The sequence below is a fragment of the Oncorhynchus tshawytscha genome, linkage group LG07 (assembly GCF_018296145.1).
Source record: "Oncorhynchus tshawytscha isolate Ot180627B linkage group LG07, Otsh_v2.0, whole genome shotgun sequence".
NCBI classification, from domain to species: domain Eukaryota; kingdom Metazoa; phylum Chordata; class Actinopteri; order Salmoniformes; family Salmonidae; genus Oncorhynchus; species Oncorhynchus tshawytscha.
The window spans coordinates 17,558,218-17,579,105 of NC_056435.1; the positions used below are offsets into that span (position 1 = coordinate 17,558,218).

Here is a 20,888-nt window from a genome sequence, read left to right on the forward strand (position 1 = left end):
TACGAACTGATGGAAGAGGTATAAAAAAAAATGTAATGGCACATACACATGCCCATTAAACTCCGCATTATTTTACATTTATGTTTGCACTTCAATGCTAAAAAAAGCTGGTTAGCAGAAAATGGTTTCGAGCCTTCGACCTTTGGGTTATCGGTCCAGCACACTTCCGCTGCACCACTCTGCTTTTAGCCACTTCAGAAAAGACTAAACCTCACAATCCATGGCTTAGGAGGCCAGTGTCAGGCCACAATCCAGACTGAATGGTTTCTTTGTAATCAGCATGCGCCATGCTTTCAGCCATTTCAGAAAAGACTAGATCTCACAATCCATCACGGTGTCTTAGGCCACTGGGGTTCTTTGTAATCAATATGACCAATACAAACTGATGGAAGAGGTAAAAAAATGTATAATGGCACTTACACATGGAATGAAACTACGCATTTTTTAAAATATTTGTTCACATTTCAATGCTAAAAAAGCTGGTTAGCAGAAAATGTTTTAGATCCATCAACCTCTGGGTTACGTACCCAGCACAATTTGAATGCGCCACTATGTTTCAACCACCCCAGATGGGACTTGAACCCACAATTCCTGGCTTAGGAGGCCAGTGCCTTATCCATTAGGCCACTGGGGCACTGTTTACTTTTCACAACCAGTACGAACTGATAGAAGCAGCAAAAACAATGTGTAATGGATGGCACTGACACATGCCCATGAAATTCCGCTTTCTTATTTCTGTTAGCGGTTCATTTTTAAAAACAGACTGGTTAGCAGAGGATGGTTTCGATACATTGACCTCTGGGTTATGGGCCCAGCACACATCCGCTGCGCCACTCTGCTTTTAGCCACTTCAGAAAAGACTAAACCTCACAATCCATGGCTTAGGAGGCCAGTGTCTTAGGCCACTGGGGTTCTTTGTAATCAATATGACCAATACGAACTGATGGAAGAGGTAAAAAAATGTATAATGGCACTTACACATGGAATGAAACTGCGCATTTTCTAAAACATTTGTTCGCACTTCAATGCTAAAAAAAGCTTGTTAGCAGAAAAAGCTTTTGATCCATCAACCTCTGGGTTACGGTCCCAGCACACTTCCGCTGCGCCACTCTGCTTTTAGCCACTTCAGAAAAGACTAAACCTCACAATCCATGGCTTAGGAGGCCAGTGTCTTAGGCCACTGGGGTTCTTTGTAATCAATATGACCAATACGAACTGATGGAAGAGGTAAAAAAATGTATAATGGCACTTACACATGGAATGAAACTGCGCATTTTTAAAATATTTGTTCGCACTTCAATGCTAAAAAAGAGTTAGCAGCAAAAAGTTTTTGATCCATCAACCTCTGGGTTACGGTCCCAGCACACTTCCGCTGCGCCACTCTGCTTTTAGCCACTTCAGAAAAGACTAGACCTCACAATCCATGGCTTAGGAGGCCAGTGTCTTAGGCCACTGGGGTTCTTTGTAATCAATATGACCAATACGAACTGATGGAAGAGGTAAAAAAATGTATAATGGCACTTACACATGGAATGAAAACTGCGCATTTTCTAAAATATTTGTTCGCATTTCAATGCTAAAAAAGCTGGTTAGCAGAAAAAGTTTTTGATCCATCAACCTCTGGGTTACGGTCCCAGCACACTTCCGCTGCGCCACTCTGCTTTTAGCCACTTCAGAAAAGACTAAACCTCACAATCCATGGCTTAGGAGGCCAGTGTCTTAGGCCACTGGGGTTCTTTGTAATCAATATGACCAATACGAACTGATGGAAGAGGTAAAAAAATGTATAATGGCACTTACACATGGAATGAAACTGCGCATTTAAAAAAATATTTGTTCGAACTTGTTAGCAGAGGATGGGTTCGATACATTGACCTCTGGGTTACGGTCCCAGCACACATCCGCTGCGCCACTCTGCTTTTAGCCACTTCAGAAAAGACTAGATCTCACAATCCATGGCTTAGGAGGCCAGTGTCTTAGGCCACTGGGGTTCTTTGTAATCAATATGACCAATACGAACTGATGGAAGAGGTAAAAAAATGTATAATGGCACTTACACATGGAATGAAACTGCGCATTTTTTAAAACATTTGTTCGCACTTCAATGCTAAAAAAGCTGGTTAGCAGAAAAAGTTTTTGATCCATCAACCTCTGGGTTACGGTCCCAGCACACTTCCGCTGCGCCACTCTGCTTTTAGCCACTTCAGAAAAGACTAAACCTCACAATCCATGGCTTAGGAGGCAAGTGTCTTAGGCCACTGGGGTTCTTTGTAATCAATATGACCAATACGAACTGATGGAAGAGGTAAAAAAATGTATAATGGCACTTACACATGGAATGAAACTGCGCATTTTCTAAAACATTTGTTCGCACTTCAATGCTAAAAAAGCTGGTTAGCAGAAAAAGCTTTTGATCCATCAACCTCTGGGTTACGGTCCCAGCACACTTCCGCTGCGCCACTCTGCTTTTAGCCACTTCAGAAAAGACTAAACCTCACAATCCATGGCTTAGGAGGCCAGTGTCTTAGGCCACTGGGGTTCTTTGTAATCAATATGACCAATACGAACTGATGGAAGAGGTAAAAAAATGTATAATGGCACTTACACATGGAATGAAACTGCGCATTTTCTAAAACATTTGTTCGCACTTCAATGCTAAAAAAAGCTTGTTAGCAGAAAAAGCTTTTGATCCATCAACCTCTGGGTTACGGTCCCAGCACACTTCCGCTGCGCCACTCTGCTTTTAGCCACTTCAGAAAAGACTAAACCTCACAATCCATGGCTTAGGAGGCCAGTGTCTTAGGCCACTGGGGTTCTTTGTAATCAATATGACCAATACGAACTGATGGAAGAGGTAAAAAAATGTATAATGGCACTTACACATGGAATGAAACTGCGCATTTTCTAAAACATTTGTTCGCACTTCAATGCTAAAAAAAGCTTGTTAGCAGAAAAAGCTTTTGATCCATCAACCTCTGGGTTACGGTCCCAGCACACTTCCGCTGCGCCACTCTGCTTTTAGCCACTTCAGAAAAGACTAGATCTCACAATCCATGGCTTAGGAGGCCAGTGTCTTAGGCCACTGGGGTTCTTTGTAATCAATATGACCAATACGACCTGATGGAAGAGGTAAAAAAATGTATAATGGCACTTACACATGGAATGAAACTGCGCATTTTCTAAAATATTTGTTCACATTTCAATGCTAAAAAAGCTGGTTAGCAGAAAATGTTTTAGATCCATCAACCTCTGGGTTACGGTCCCAGCACACTTCCGCTGCGCCACTCTGCTTTTAGCCACTTCAGAAAAGACTAAACCTCACAATCCATGGCTTAGGAGGCCAGTGTCTTAGGCCACTGGGGTTCTTTGTAATCAATATGACCAATACGAACTGATGGAAGAGGTAAAAAAATGTATAATGGCACTTACACATGGAATGAAACTGCGCATTTAAAAAAATATTTGTTCGAACTTCAATGCTAAAAAAAGCTGGATAGCAGAAAAAGTTTTTGATCCATCAACCTCTGGGTTACGGGCCCAGCACACTTCCGCTGCGCCACTCTGCTTTTAGCCACTTCAGAAAAGACTAAACCTCACAATCCATGGCTTAGGAGGCCAGTGTCTTAGGCCACTGGGGTTCTTTGTAATCAATATGACCAATACGAACTGATGGAAGAGGTAAAAAAATGTATAATGGCACTTACACATGGAATGAAACTGCGCATTTTCTAAAACATTTGTTCGCACTTCAATGCTAAAAAAAGCTTGTTAGCAGAAAAAGCTTTTGATCCATCAACCTCTGGGTTACGGTCCCAGCACACTTCCGCTGCGCCACTCTGCTTTTAGCCACTTCAGAAAAGACTAAACCTCACAATCCATGGCTTAGGAGGCCAGTGTCTTAGGCCACTGGGGTTCTTTGTAATCAATATGACCAATACGAACTGATGGAAGAGGTAAAAAAATGTATAATGGCACTTACACATGGAATGAAACTGCGCATTTTCTAAAACATTTGTTCGCACTTCAATGCTAAAAAAAGCTTGTTAGCAGAAAAAGCTTTTGATCCATCAACCTCTGGGTTACGGTCCCAGCACACTTCCGCTGCGCCACTCTGCTTTTAGCCACTTCAGAAAAGACTAAACCTCACAATCCATGGCTTAGGAGGCCAGTGTCTTAGGCCACTGGGGTTCTTTGTAATCAATATGACCAATACGAACTGATGGAAGAGGTAAAAAAATGTATAATGGCACTTACACATGGAATGAAACTGATTTTAAAAAAATATTTGTTCGCACTTCAATGCTAAAAAAGCTGGTTAGCAGAAAATGTTTTGATCCATCAACCTCTGGGTTACGGTCCCAGCACACTTCCGCTGCGCCACTCTGCTTTTAGCCACTTCAGAAAAGACTAGATCTCACAATCCATGGCTTAGGAGGCCAGTGTCTTAGGCCACTGGGGTTCTTTGTAATCAATATGACCAATACGAACTGATGGAAGAGGTAAAAAAATGTATAATGGCACTTACACATGGAATGAAACTACGCATTTTTAAAATATTTGGCATTTCAATGCACTGGTTAGGAAAATGTTTTGAAACATTTGAATGCATTTTTTAAAATATTTGTTCGCATTTCAATGCTAAAAAAGCTGGTTAGCAGAAAATGTTTTAGATCCATCAACCTCTGGGTTACGGTCCCAGCACACTTCCGCTGCGCCACTCTGCTTTTAGCCACTTCAGAAAAGACTAAACCTCACAATCCATGGCTTAGGAGGCCAGTGTCTTAGGCCACTGGGGTTCTTTGTAATCAATATGACCAATACGAACTGATGGAAGAGGTAAAAAAATGTATAATGGCACTTACACATGGAATGAAACTGCGCATTTTCTAAAACATTTGTTCGCACTTCAATGCTAAAAAAAGCTTGTTAGCAGAAAAAGCTTTTGATCCATCAACCTCTGGGTTACGGTCCCAGCACACTTCCGCTGCGCCACTCTGCTTTTAGCCACTTCAGAAAAGACTAAACCTCACAATCCATGGCTTAGGAGGCCAGTGTCTTAGGCCACTGGGGTTCTTTGTAATCAATATGACCAATACGACCTGATGGAAGAGGTAAAAAAATGTATAATGGCACTTACACATGGAATGAAACTGCGCATTTTCTAAAACATTTGTTCGCACTTCAATGCTAAAAAAAGCTTGTTAGCAGAAAAAGCTTTTGATCCATCAACCTCTGGGTTACGGTCCCAGCACACTTCCGCTGCGCCACTCTGCTTTTAGCCACTTCAGAAAAGACTAGATCTCACAATCCATGGCTTAGGAGGCCAGTGTCTTAGGCCACTGGGGTTCTTTGTAATCAATATGACCAATACGACCTGATGGAAGAGGTAAAAAAATGTATAATGGCACTTACACATGGAATGAAACTGCGCATTTTCTAAAATATTTGTTCACATTTCAATGCTAAAAAAGCTGGTTAGCAGAAAATGTTTTAGATCCATCAACTTCTGGGTTACGGTCCCAGCACACTTCCGCTGCGCCACTCTGCTTTTTGCCACTTCAGAAAAGACTAAACCTCACAAACCATGGCTTAGGAGGCCAGTGTCTTAGGCCATTGGGGTTCTTTGTAATCAATATGACCAATACGAACTGATGGAAGAGGTAAAAAAATGTATAATGGCACTTACACATGGAATGAAACTGCGCATTTAAAAAAATATTTGTTCGCACTTCAATGCTAAAAAAGCTGGTTAGCAGAAAATGTTTTAGATCCATCAACCTCTGGGTTACGGGCCCAGCACACTTCCGCTGCGCCACTCTGCTTTTGGCCACTTCAGAAAAGACTAGATCTCACAATCCATGGCTTAGGAGGCCAGTGTCTTAGGCCACTGGGGCACTGTTTACTTTTCACAACCAGTACGAACTGATAGAAGCAGCAAAAACAATGTGTAATGGATGGCACTGACACATGCCCATGAAATTCCGCTTTCTTATTTCTGTTAGCGGTTCATTTTTAAAAACAGACTGGTTAGCAGAGGATGGTTTCGATACATTGACCTCTGGGTTATGGGCCCAGCACACATCCGCTGCGCCACTCTGCTTTTAGCCACTTCAGAAAAGACTAAACCTCACAATCCATGGCTTAGGAGGCCAGTGTCTTAGGCCACTGGGGTTCTTTGTAATCAATATGACCAATACGACCTGATGGAAGAGGTAAAAAAATGTATAATGGCACTTACACATGGAATGAAACTGCGCATTTTCTAAAACATTTGTTCGCACTTCAATGCTAAAAAAAAGCTTGTTAGCAGAAAAAGCTTGATCCATCAACCTCTGGGTTACGGTCCCAGCACACTTCCGCTGCGCCACTCTGCTTTCAGCCACTTCAGAAAAGACTAAACCTCACAATCCATGGCTTAGGAGGCCAGTGTCTTAGGCCACTGGGGTTCTTTGTAATCAATATGACCAATACGAACTGATGGAAGAGGTAAAAAAAAATGTATAATGCCACTTACACATGGAATGAAACTGCGCATTTTCTAAAACATTTGTTCGCACTTCAATGCTAAAAAAAGCTTGTTAGCAGAAAAAGCTTTTGATCCATCAACCTCTGGGTTACGGTCCCAGCACACTTCCGCTGCGCCACTCTGCTTTTAGCCACTTCAGAAAAGACTAAACCTCACAATCCATGGCTTAGGAGGCCAGTGTCTTAGGCCACTGGGGTTCTTTGTAATCAATATGACCAATACAAACTGATGGAAGAGTAAAAAAAAAAATGTATAATGGCACTTACACATGGAATGAAACTGCGCATTTTCTAAATATTTGTTCGCACTTCAATGCTAAAAAAGCTTGTTAGCAGAAAAAGTTTTTGATCCATCAACCTCTGGGTTACGGTCCCAGCACACTTCCGCTGCGCCACTCTGCTTTTAGCCACTTCAGAAAAGACTAAACCTCACAATCCATGGCTTAGGAGGCCAGTGTCTTAGGCCACTGGGGTTCTTTGTAATCAATATGACCAATACGAACTGATGGAAGAGGTAAAAAAATGTATAATGGCACTTACACATGGAATGAAACTGCGCATTTTCTAAAATATTTGTTCGCACTTCAATGCTAAAAAAGCTGGTTAGCAGAAAAATGTTTTGATCCATCAACCTCTGGGTTACGGTCCCAGCACACTTCCGCTGCGCCACTCTGCTTTTAGCCACTTCAGAAAAGACTAAACCTCACAATCCATGGCTTAGGAGGCCAGTGTCTTAGGCCACTGGGGTTCTTTGTAATCAATATGACCAATACGAACTGATGGAAGAGGTAATATGACCAATACGAACTGATGGAAGAGGTAATGTATAATGGCACTTACACATGGAATGAAACTACGCATTTTAAAATATTTGTTCGCATTTCAATGCTAAAAAAGCTGGTTAGCAGAAAATGTTTTAGATCCATCAACCTCTGGGTTACGGGCCCAGCACACTTCCGCTGCGCCACTCTGCTTTTGGCCACTTCAGAAAAGACTAGATCTCACAATCCATGGCTTAGGAGGCCAGTGTCTTAGGCCACTGGGGCACTGTTTACTTTTCACAACCAGTACGAACTGATAGAAGCAGCAAAAACAATGTGTAATGGATGGCACTGACACATGCCCATGAAATTCCGCTTTCTTATTTCTGTTAGCGGTTCATTTTTAAAAACAGACTGGTTAGCAGAGGATGGTTTCGATACATTGACCTCTGGGTTATGGGCCCAGCACACATCCGCTGCGCCACTCTGCTTTTAGCCACTTCAGAAAAGACTAAACCTCACAATCCATGGCTTAGGAGGCCAGTGTCTTAGGCCACTGGGGTTCTTTGTAATCAATATGACCAATACGAACTGATGGAAGAGGTAAAAAAAAATGTATAATGGCACTTACACATGGAATGAAACTGCGCATTTTCTAAAACATTTGTTCGCACTTCAATGCTAAAAAAGCTTGTTAGCAGAAAAAGTTTTGATCCATCAACCTCTGGGTTACGGTCCCAGCACACTTCCGCTGCGCCACTCTGCTTTTAGCCACCAGAAAAGACTAAACCTCACAATCCATGGCTTAGGAGGCCAGTGTCTTAGGCCACTGGGGTTCTTTGTAATCAATATGACCAATACGAACTGATGGAAGAGGTAAAAAAATGTATAATGGCACTTACACATGGAATGAAACTGCGCATTTTTAAAACATTTGTTCGCACTTCAATGCTAAAAAAGCTGGTTAGCAGAAAAAGCTTTTGATCCATCAACCTCTGGGTTACGGTCCCAGCACACTTCCGCTGCGCCACTCTGCTTTTAGCCACTTCAGAAAAGACTAAACCTCACAATCCATGGCTTAGGAGGCCAGTGTCTTAGGCCACTGGGGTTCTTTGTAATCAATATGACCAATACGAACTGATGGAAGAGGTAAAAAAATGTATAATGGCACTTACACATGGAATGAAACTGCGCATTTAAAAAAATATTTGTTCGCACTTCAATGCTAAAAAAGCTGGTTAGCAGAAAAGTTTTTGATCCATCAACCTCTGGGTTACGGTCCCAGCACACTTCCGCTGCGCCACTCTGCTTTTAGCCACTTCAGAAAAGACTAAACCTCACAATCCATGGCTTAGGAGGCCAGTGTCTTAGGCCACTGGGGTTCTTTGTAATCAATATGACCAATACGAACTGATGGAAGAGGTAAAAAAATGTATAATGGCACTTACACATGGAATGAAACTACGCATTTTTTAAAATATTTGTTCGCATTTCAATGCTAAAAAAGCTGGTTAGCAGAAAATGTTTTAGATCCATCAACCTCTGGGTTACGGGCCCAGCACACTTCCGCTGCGCCACTCTGCTTTTGGCCACTTCAGAAAAGACTAGATCTCACAATCCATGGCTTAGGAGGCCAGTGTCTTAGGCCACTGGGGCACTGTTTACTTTTCACAACCAGTACGAACTGATAGAAGCAGCAAAAACAATGTGTAATGGATGGCACTGACACATGCCCATGAAATTCCGCTTTCTTATTTCTGTTCATTTTTAAAAACAGACTGGTTGGCAGAGGATGGTTTCGATACATTGACCTCTGGGGTATGGGCCCAGCACACATCCGCTGCGCCACTCTTCTTTTAGCCACTTCAGAAAAGACTAAACCTCACAATCCATGGCTTAGGAGGCCAGTGTCTTAGGCCACTGGGGTTCTTTGTAATCAATATGACCAATACGACCTGATGGAAGAGGTAAAAAAATGTATAATGGCACTTACACATGGAATGAAACTGCGCATTTTCTAAAACATTTGTTCGCACTTCAATGCTAAAAAAAGCTTGTTAGCAGAAAAAGCTTTTGATCCATCAACCTCTGGGTTACGGTCCCAGCACACTTCCGCTGCGCCACTCTGCTTTTAGCCACTTCAGAAAAGACTAAACCTCACAATCCATGGCTTAGGAGGCCAGTGTCTTAGGCCACTGGGGTTCTTTGTAATCAATATGACCAATACGAACTGATGGAAGAGGTAAAAAAATGTATAATGGCACTTACACATGGAATGAAACTGCGCATTTTCTAAAACATTTGTTCGCACTTCAATGCTAAAAAAGCTGTTAGCAGAAAAGTTTTGATCCATCAACCTCTGGGTTACGGTCCCAGCACACTTCCGCTGCGCCACTCTGCTTTTAGCCACTTCAGAAAAGACTAAACCTCACAATCCATGGCTTAGGAGGCCAGTGTCTTAGGCCACTGGGGTTCTTTGTAATCAATATGACCAATACGAACTGATGGAAGAGGTAAAAAAATGTATAATGGCACTTACACATGGAATGAAACTGCGCATTTTTAAAATATTTGTTCGCATTTCAATGCTAAAAAAGCTGGTTAGCAGAAAATGTTTTGATCCATCAACCTCTGGGTTACGGTCCCAGCACACTTCCGCTGCACCACTCTGCTTTTAGCCACTTCAGAAAAGACTAAACCTCACAAACCATGGCTTAGGAGGCCAGTGTCTTAGGCCACTGGGGTTCTTTGTAATCAATATGACCAATACGAACTGATGGAAGAGGTAAAAAAATGTATAATGGCACTTACACATGGAATGAAACTGCGCATTTAAAAAAATATTTGTTCGCACTTCAATGCTAAAAAAAAGCTTGTTAGAAGAAAAAACTTTTGATCCATCAACCTCTGGGTTACGGTCCCAGCACACTTCCGCTGCGCCACTCTGCTCTTAGCCACTTCAGAAAAGACTAGATCTCACAATCCATGGCTTAGGAGGCCAGTGTCTTAGGCCACTGGGGTTCTTTGTAATCAATATGACCAATACGAACTGATGGAAGAGGTAAAAAAATGTATAATGGCACTTACACATGGAATGAAACTGCGCATTTTTTAAAATATTTGTTCGCATTTCAATGCTAAAAAAGCTTGTTAGCAGAAAAAGCTTTTGATCCATCAACCTCTGGGTTACGGTCCCAGCACACTTCCGCTGCACCACTCTGCTTTTAGCCACTTCAGAAAAGACTAAACCTCACAAACCATGGCTTAGGAGGCCAGTGTCTTAGGCCACTGGGGTTCTTTGTAATCAATATGACCAATACGAACTGATGGAAGAGGTAAAAAAATGTATAATGGCACTTACACATGGAATGAAACTGCGCATTTTTAAAATATTTGTTCGAACTTCAATGCTAAAAAAAGCTTGTTAGCAGAAAAAGCTTTTGATCCATCAACCTCTGGGTTACGGTCCCAGCACACTTCCGCTGCGCCACTCTGCTTTTAGCCACTTCAGAAAAGACTAAACCTCACAATCCATGGCTTAGGAGGCCAGTGTCTTAGGCCACTGGGGTTCTTTGTAATCAATATGACCAATACAAACTGATGGAAGAGGTAAAAAAATGTATAATGGCACTTACACATGGAATGAAACTACGCATTTTTTAAAATATTTGTTCACATTTCAATGCTAAAAAAGCTGGTTAGCAGAAAATGTTTTAGATCCATCAACCTCTGGGTTACGTACCCAGCACAATTTGAATGCGCCACTATGTTTCAACCACCCCAGATGGGACTTGAACCCACAATTCCTGGCTTAGGAGGCCAGTGTCTTAGGCCACTGGGGCACTGTTTAATTTTCACAACCAGTACGAACTGATAGAAGCAGCAAAAACAATGTGTAATGGATGGCACTGACACATGCCCATGAAATTCCGCTTTCTTATTTCTGTTAGCGGTTCATTTTTAAAAACAGACTGGTTAGCAGAGGATGGTTTCGATACATTGACCTCTGGGTTATGGGCCCAGCACACATCCGCTGCGCCACTCTGCTTTTAGCCACTTCAGAAAAGACTAAACCTCACAATCCATGGCTTAGGAGGCCAGTGTCTTAGGCCACTGGGGTTCTTTGTAATCAATATGACCAATACGACCTGATGGAAGAGGTAAAAAAATGTATAATGGCACTTACACATGGAATGAAACTGCGCATTTTCTAAAACATTTGTTCGCACTTCAATGCTAAAAAAAGCTTGTTAGCAGAAAAAGCTTTTGATCCATCAACCTCTGGGTTACGGTCCCAGCACACTTCCGCTGCGCCACTCTGCTTTTAGCCACTTCAGAAAAGACTAAACCTCACAATCCATGGCTTAGGAGGCCAGTGTCTTAGGCCACTGGGGTTCTTTGTAATCAATATGACCAATACGAACTGATGGAAGAGGTAAAAAAATGTATAATGGCACTTACACATGGAATGAAACTACGCATTTTTTAAAATATTTGTTCACATTTCAATGCTAAAAAAGCTGGTTAGCAGAAAATGTTTTAGATCCATCAACCTCTGGGTTACGTACCCAGCACAATTTGAATGCGCCACTATGTTTCAACCACCCCAGATGGGACTTGAACCCACAATTCCTGGCTTAGGAGGCCAGTGCCTTATCCATTAGGCCACTGGGGCACTGTTTACTTTTCACAACCAGTACGAACTGATAGAAGCAGCGTAATGGATGGCACTGACAAATGCCCATGAAATTCCGCTTTCTTATTTCTGTTAGCGGTTCATTTTTAAAAACAGACTGGTTAGCAGAGGATGGGTTCGATACATTGACCTCTGGGGTATGGGCCCAGCACACATCCGCTGCGCCACTCTGCTTTTAGCCACTTCAGAAAAGACTAAACCTCACAATCCATGGCTTAGGAGGCCAGTGTCTTAGGCCACTGGGGTTCTTTGTAATCAATATGACCAATACGAACTGATGGAAGAGGTAAAAAAATGTATAATGGCACTTACACATGGAATGAAACTGCGCATTTAAAAAAATATTTGTTCGCACTTCAATGCTAAAAAAGCTGGTTAGCAGAAAATGTTTTAGATCCATCAACCTCTGGGTTACGGGCCCAGCACACTTCCGCTGCGCCACTCTGCTTTTGGCCACTTCAGAAAAGACTAGATCTCACAATCCATGGCTTAGGAGGCCAGTGCCTGGCTTAGGAGGCCAGTGCCTTAGGCCAGTGTACTTCGCTGCGCCACTCTTAGGCCACTGGGGCACTGTTTACTTTTCACAACCAGTACGAACTGATAGAAGCAGCAAAAACAATGTGTAATGGATGGCACTGACACATGCCCATGAAATTCCGCTTTCTTATTTCTGTTAGCGGTTCATTTTTAAAAACAGACTGGTTAGCAGAGGATGGTTTCGATACATTGACCTCTGGGTTATGGGCCCAGCACACATCCGCTGCGCCACTCTGCTTTTAGCCACTTCAGAAAAGACTAAACCTCACAATCCATGGCTTAGGAGGCCAGTGTCTTAGGCCACTGGGGTTCTTTGTAATCAATATGACCAATACGACCTGATGGAAGAGGTAAAAAAATGTATAATGGCACTTACACATGGAATGAAACTGCGCATTTTCTAAAACATTTGTTCGCACTTCAATGCTAAAAAAAGCTTGTTAGCAGAAAAAGCTTTTGATCCATCAACCTCTGGGTTACGGTCCCAGCACACTTCCGCTGCGCCACTCTGCTTTTAGCCACTTCAGAAAAGACTAAACCTCACAATCCATGGCTTAGGAGGCCAGTGTCTTAGGCCACTGGGGTTCTTTGTAATCAATATGACCAATACAAACTGATGGAAGAGGTAAAAAAATGTATAATGGCACTTACACATGGAATGAAACTGCGCATTTTCTAAAATATTTGTTCACATTTCAATGCTAAAACCAAGCTGGTTAGCAGAAAATGGTTTTGACCCATCAACCTCTGGGTTATGGGCCCGGCAAGATAGCATTGCGCAACTCTGCTTTCAGACACCACAAATGGGACTTGAACCCACAATCCCTGACTTAGGAGGACAGCGACTTATCCATTAGTCCACTGGGGCACTGCCTAAATTTCACAAACATTACGAACTGATAGAAGCAGTAAAAACCATGTGTAATGGATGGCACTGACACATGCCCATGAAATTCCGCTTTCTTATTTCTGTTAGCGGTTCATTTTTAAAAACAGACTGGTTAGCAGAGGATGGTTTCGATACATTGACCTCTGGGTTATGGGCCCAGCACACATCCGCTGCGCCACTCTGCTTTTAGCCACTTCAGAAAAGACTAAACCTCACAATCCATGGCTTAGGAGGCCAGTGTCTTAGGCCACTGGGGTTCTTTGTAATCAATATGACCAATACAAACTGATGGAAGAGGTAAAAAAATGTATAATGGCACTTACACATGGAATGAAACTGCGCATTTTTTAAAATATTTGTTCACATTTCAATGCTAAAAAAGCTGGTTAGCAGAAAATGTTTTAGATCCATCAACCTCTGGGTTACGGGCCCAGCACACTTCCGCTGCGCCACTCTGCTTTTGGCCACTTCAGAAAAGACTTGAACTCACAATCCATGGCTTAGGAGGCCAGTGTCTTAGGCCACTGGGGCACTGTTTACTTTTCACAACCAGTACGAACTGATAGAAGCAGCAAAAACAATGTGTAATGGATGGCACTGACACATGCCCATGAAATTCCGCTTTCTTATTTCTGTTAGCGGTTCATTTTTAAAAACAGACTGGTTAGCAGAGGATGGTTTCGATACATTGACCTCTGGGTTATGGGCCCAGCACACATCCGCTGCGCCACTCTGCTTTTAGCCACTTCAGAAAAGACTAAACCTCACAATCCATGGCTTAGGAGGCCAGTGTCTTAGGCCACTGGGGTTCTTTGTAATCAATATGACCAATACGACTGATGGAAGAGGTAAAAAAATGTATAATGGCACTTACACATGGAATGAAACTGCGCATTTTCTAAAACATTTGTTCGCACTTCAATGCTAAAAAAGCTTGTTAGCAGAAAAAGCTTTTGATCCATCAACCTCTGGGTTACGGTCCCAGCACACTTCCGCTGCGCCACTCTGCTTTTAGCCACTTCAGAAAAGACTAAACCTCACAATCCATGGCTTAGGAGGCCAGTGTCTTAGGCCACTGGGGTTCTTTGTAATCAATATGACCAATACAAACTGATGGAAGAGGTAAAAAAATGTATAATGGCACTTACACATGGAATGAAACTACGCATTTTTTAAAATATTTGTTCACATTTCAATGCTAAAAAAGCTGGTTAGCAGAAAATGTTTTAGATCCATCAACCTCTGGGTTACGTACCCAGCACAATTTGAATGCGCCACTATGTTTCAACCACCCCAGATGGGACTTGAACCCACAATTCCTGGCTTAGGAGGCCAGTGCCTTATCCATTAGGCCACTGGGGCACTGTTTACTTTTCACAACCAGTACGAACTGATAGAAGCAGCAAAAACAATGTGTAATGGATGGCACTGACACATGCCCATGAAATTCCGCTTTCTTATTTCTGTTAGCGGTTCATTTTTAAAAACAGACTGGTTAGCAGAGGATGGTTTCGATACATTGACCTCTGGGTTATGGGCCCAGCACACATCCGCTGCGCCACTCTGCTTTTAGCCACTTCAGAAAAGACTAAACCTCACAATCCATGGCTTAGGAGGCCAGTGTCTTAGGCCACTGGGGTTCTTTGTAATCAATATGACCAATACGAACTGATGGAAGAGGTAAAAAAATGTATAATGGCACTTACACATGGAATGAAACTGCGCATTTTCTAAAACATTTGTTCGCACTTCAATGCTAAAAAAAGCTTGTTAGCAGAAAAAGCTTTTGATCCATCAACCTCTGGGTTACGGTCCCAGCACACTTCCGCTGCGCCACTCTGCTTTTAGCCACTTCAGAAAAGACTAAACCTCACAATCCATGGCTTAGGAGGCCAGTGTCTTAGGCCACTGGGGTTCTTTGTAATCAATATGACCAATACAAACTGATGGAAGAGGTAAAAAAATGTATAATGGCACTTACACATGGAATGAAACTACGCATTTTTTAAAATATTTGTTCACATTTCAATGCTAAAAAAGCTGGTTAGCAGTGTTTCAACCACCCCAGATGGGACTTGAACCCACAATTCCTGGCTTAGGAGGCCAGTGCCTTATCCATTAGGCCACTGGGGCACTGTTTACTTTTCACAACCAGTACGAACTGATAGAAGCAGCAAAAACAATGTGTAATGGATGGCACTGACACATGCCCATGAAATTCCGCTTTCTTATTTCTGTTAGCGGTTCATTTTTAAAAACAGACTGGTTAGCAGAGGATGGTTTCGATACATTGACCTCTGGGTTATGGGCCCAGCACACATCCGCTGCGCCACTCTGCTTTTAGCCACTTCAGAAAAGACTAAACCTCACAATCCATGGCTTAGGAGGCCAGTGTCTTAGGCCACTGGGGTTCTTTGTAATCACTGGTGGAAGAGGTAAAACAAAATTTAATTCCACTTACACATGACCATTAAAATACAGTCAATCAACGAAACAGTGGTCATATCATTGGTGCACAGTGATGTCATTACTTGTTGTCTTCAAATCGGTTTCTTTCAGTCGATACGTCCCGCAAATGGCCGATCATGTGTGGTTGTGTTACAAACAAAGCAGTTGATTGCAATGAAACCAAACATGACTGGAAAAGTCACGTTCTGTGTGGGTTATTTACCTGGAATGTATCTTCGAAAATGGAATGAGACGGAATTCACGACACAAGCGGTTTACAAAATGTTTCGTGTTAGGCTATAAAAACAGATTTTATCAAACAAAAGATCATTCATTGTGTAAAAATTAGCATTGGGATTACAAACAGACGAAGATCGTCAAAGGTAAACAATTTATTTTAATGCAGTATGTGATTTTGTTTCGCCTGTGCTGGTCGAAATTGTTGTTTTTTATGGGGCTCTATATGCAGATAATCGCATCAAATTCTTTCGCAGTAAATCCTTTTTTAAATCTGACAAAGCAGTTGGATTAGCAAGATTCTAGGCTTTCGATACATGTGAGACACTTGTATTTTCATGAATGTTTAATATGACTATTTATGTAGCGATCACCGTATGTTGTGGAATGTCAGCCTGCTACCAGGTTCCGTGCTCAATATCACCACAGAGACCAGTAAATGTATGCACAATACTGACTTACTGACTTGCACTTTCAATAGTCAATTGTTTTTATCAATTAAAAACTCCAGTCATTGATTTAACCTCAATATGGCCTTCAATTAGAAAGGAGTAGTACATCGTCTTTGAATGAGCGCTAAACTGGCCTCAGAATATGGCCATTCTGATATAAATGATCAAATTCCTCAGATAAGACCGAAAAAGTGTCTGGAAGTATCAGCAACCATCAGGGTAAGAGTGACAACAGGTCCAAATGGGGGAAATCATAAGAGGTAAGGCTGCGATCCCCATACAGGGATCAACATCAGGGGAAATTTCAGAGTGACAACTAAAAATAAAACGTCGTAACATTAAACATTCTTGAAAATGCAAGTGTCTTACATCCTTCAAAAGATTAGGATCTTGGTAATCAAACTACGTTTTCCGATTTAAAATAGCTATTTCAGAGAACAAATACCATGCTTTTGTTTGAGAAGAGCAATCAACAACAAAAACATTTTCCGCCATGACAGTTTTTACACATTCACATCTGAAGGTAAAATTATGACTTTACATTCTGATATCTTGCTCTTATTTCTCTTCCTGAGTGTCCCATTAATCAAATGAAGTGCCGTTTGCTTTGATAAAATCCATTTTTATAACCTAAATCGAAACATTTTGTAACCCGTTTGTGCCGTGAATTCCATCTCTATCAATTTTTTACGGAGCATTCGACGTAATTATACATGGTAAACAATCGTTTATCTACTCATTTCAGTGCATTCCTCTGGATGTTTGCAACACAGCCAAATGTCATTGTTTTTTTTTGTGGGGAGTATTGACCGAAGTGAACTGATTTGAAGACAACGATCAATGACTACCTTGCGAACCAATAATTTTAGCAAAGCTTCGTTGATTGACTGTTTTTCTGCCCAATGACCACTGATCTTCTTGAAATCTAGCTGGGTAGATAGCCAATGAGCTGAGGTAAACGCCAGTATGTAATGGTTTTGGGTTGGACCACCATTCCTTGTTTGTAAATGCATGCGTAACGAACTCCATTCTCGCCTTGACTATCAGAAGAGTTGCTGTGACGCTTGTTACGCGCAGCAGTATTTTGGAAAGTTGTATTTTCAACGATTTCATTGAAGACATCATGGTGAATAAATCAGGAAAAGCGAAGTCAAAGTCTAAAGTGAAAGTGAAAACGTGAAAGTGAGTCTGATTTTTTGTTTGAGGAATCTTTGAGTGTTATGATTCAAACAGGAGCTGAGGAGCTGTTTCTGCAAGGACACGACGTACTTCTGGACGGGTAAGTGCTAATGCCGTTTTATGAAATATATATATATATTTTTGCCCAAAAAATATATATATATATATTTTGCAATTTGCAATGAAATGTGAAACTCAGACGCGACCCATACAACTGCCGCTTGGACCGAGACGGTGCTAGTGGGACGGTGCTCGCAGCATACATCATGGAGATGAGGCTTCAAGAGGAGTTGAACCGCGGCCATGTAGATATTCCAGCGTCGCCAATAAACTTCTCTGGCAAAGCGTAGTGACCGGCGAGCATTTCATTCCCCACCCAAGGCAAACGGGCCTCTCTTTCTAGGTTGTGTGGTAACTCCATGAACATGTAAGCTAGGGCGCCCGCTCTCCTCCTACAGCCTGTGGTAACGACAATGCAGCGGGTGATCTCCCGAGCTAGTTTAAGCATTTCCTCTCTCCCCTCGTGCACCACAATTGCAATCCTTGGGTTTATAGGATACACATCAGGGGAGATGCTGTCGGCTAGGGGCAAGCGTTGCCATTACCTCTTAGAGCTCCCCCCTACTTTGTGCAATTAACGCCTGAAGACATACCCAAATCTAACAGCCTGTAGCTCAGGCACAGAACCAAGGATATGCATTTTCTTGGTACCATTTGAAAGAAAACACTCTGAAGTTTGTGTAAATGTGAATTGAATGTAGGAGAATATAACACAATAGATCTGGTTTAGATAAAACAATGAAAAAAAACAAGTTTTTTATTTTTATTTTTGTATCATCATCTTTAAAATGAACAAGATAAAACAAACATTCAGATAGGATGATGCGGACAATTTCAGTGAAAAATATAAGAGGGCATCAGTACTTGAGCAAAGTTTCAGAATGATAACATCCAAAATGATTGTGCTACAAGACATTTATCATACATTTTGAAACAAATAACTATATACAAAATACCAAAATGGTATTCTAACACACCCCCCCCAAAAGAAATTGGGGAAAAAAAATAATTGAAAAAAAAATAAATGAAAAAAATATACATTTACAAAATAACATGGGTAACTGTTTACACACTTTCAAAATTTGAAGACCCTCAGTCGTCTATCAAATCAAATCTATTACGCAAGTGCTGGTTGAATAAGTAGTTTGATATGGGGGTCTGTGCTCAGTTAATCGCAGCGTATTCTTTCGCAATAAATATTTTTTTTAAATCTGACAACGCAGTTGGATTAGCAAGATTCTAGGCTTTCGAACCACGTGAGACACTTGTATTTTCATGAATGTTTAATATGACTATTTATGTAGCGATCACCATATGTTGTCGAATTTAATCCCGCTAACGGGTTCGGTGCGCAGAGAGGTTAAGAACCTTAGACCCAGAGGTGTCCGACTCCCCATGTACAAACACGGGTCTCAGTCCACACCCGTAAACAAGCACGGTGTATACATCGTACATCAAGGAGAATAAATTGTGAGGTTTGTAATACTTTACTAGCCTGCCATTGTTGTCCAATTGAGCCCTGCCCCTGTAGTCCTCGTTGTGGACGGGCTCGAAGAACACATGTCCTCCGTCACAAGGGAGCCTGGGGATGAACTCATTTTCGAGACATGAATTGAGTAACATGAAACATGAAACTCCCCTCTCACGCCACTCACAGTTCACCATAATGGGCCCTGGGGTCCCGTTGTCTGTTTCTTCGCCTTGGTCTTCTTTGTGGTCTTGGTCTTCTTTGTCTTCTTGATCATCTACTTTGTCGTCTTCATCGTCTACACTCCCCTCTGATCCGCTGTCGACCTGATCATCAACCCCCTCGGATCTGCTTTCCTCGTCAGAGTCCCCGTCCGAGGACTCTCGGTTGCAGTCGGCGAACTCGGGTTCGTTTTCCTCCTGAGAGTCCCCATCCGAGAACTCTCCATTGCTGTCAGATAACTCTGGTTCGCTTTCATCATAGCTCACATCACAGCTCACGACTTCACCTTCCTTATGTCTAGCAAAGGACTCCTTGTAAATCAGACTCAAGTCAACCGGACTGTCCCGCTTGGTGTCATCACTGTGTCCATTGCAATCGTGACAGGGGGACGCGTACCACTCTCCGGGCTCGACTATCATGATTAGGTTTGAGATGGGCACCAGAACGTCACGTCTGAACATATTGAGTCCTTTGTTCACCACCTTACAAATACCTCTGGTTCACACCTTTTTGGTTGGGCACGTCAGCACCCGGGAGCACAAGTCGTCGAAGCCTTTCCACGCAGCCATGTCTCTGATTCGAGAAGGAAGGACCCGATGGTGTTTGTCCTCAGCCTCTGCGAGTGGAACGGCTCGTCCGTGCCCCCCGTCCACACCGATGACCCTCTGTTTCTAGTGAGGGTGATGAACTTGCACACAGGGAAGCAGTTTACCCTGCAGCTTTCCGCCAAATGGCTCAGGAGAGCATAGACCGGCGACAGTTCGCCCCTACTGTGCACGGTGAACTCGTAGTCGAGCATCACGTCTCCTACTGTCATGTCCGGCACGCACGGGTGAACGGATCTGTAGAACCAGGACAGACAGGCGCTCACGTCAAAGTTCCTCTTGGCACCGCGTGTGACAGAGACCCTGGTGCAGTGTCCCAGTAGCACTGCCTCGTCTAAGCATGCCTCGTAAACGGAGCCGCATTCACCTGGAGCCCTGTCTACCCTAACCATGGAGTAGTGATTGGGGTAACACTTGATTGTGAGGTTGAGATTGTGTCGACACTTTCCTCCAAATCTGTTTCTTTCGCTATCTCGATAGAAGGGAAGAACTCTCCATCTCCTATGGTGGACAGGGCCACCGAGGAGCCCAGCTTCTGCCTTTGCAACCTAAGCCAAGATCTCTTGTAGAGAGGCTGCTCACATCCAGGGTCTCCAATATCGGGGTTGTCGACAGCCACATCGAACAGGCACTGTTGTACCTTCCTGCGACAGGTCTTGAAGAGACGAAAGAGTTTATGTTCCTCGTAGCCTCTTGCGTTCTCGCTACATATGGCCTGCTCAATCTTCGACCTCTCGATGAATATACCCCCATCGGCAAAGGAACCCGAATCGACTTTGGTCCTGACGCTTTTGGGAGAGTAATTGTGT

The 20,888-nt window shown here is 42.6% G+C and overlaps 4 non-coding genes across 4 annotated transcripts; all 4 read right to left on the reverse strand.

The window, feature by feature from the left end:
* Window positions 1–561: 561 nt before the first annotated feature.
* On the reverse strand, window positions 562–634 carry trnar-ccu. Its single transcript has one exon. It is a non-coding gene; the product is annotated as a tRNA-Arg (tRNA).
* Window positions 635–11,888: 11,254 nt separating this feature from the next.
* trnar-ccu lies at window positions 11,889–11,961 on the reverse strand. The gene has a single exon. It is a non-coding gene; the product is annotated as a tRNA-Arg (tRNA).
* Window positions 11,962–14,697: 2,736 nt separating this feature from the next.
* Window positions 14,698–14,770, reverse strand: trnar-ccu. The gene has a single exon. It is a non-coding gene; the product is annotated as a tRNA-Arg (tRNA).
* A 698-nt stretch (window positions 14,771–15,468) lies between these two features.
* On the reverse strand, window positions 15,469–15,541 carry trnar-ccu. The gene has a single exon. It is a non-coding gene; the product is annotated as a tRNA-Arg (tRNA).
* Window positions 15,542–20,888: the final 5,347 nt, after the last annotated feature.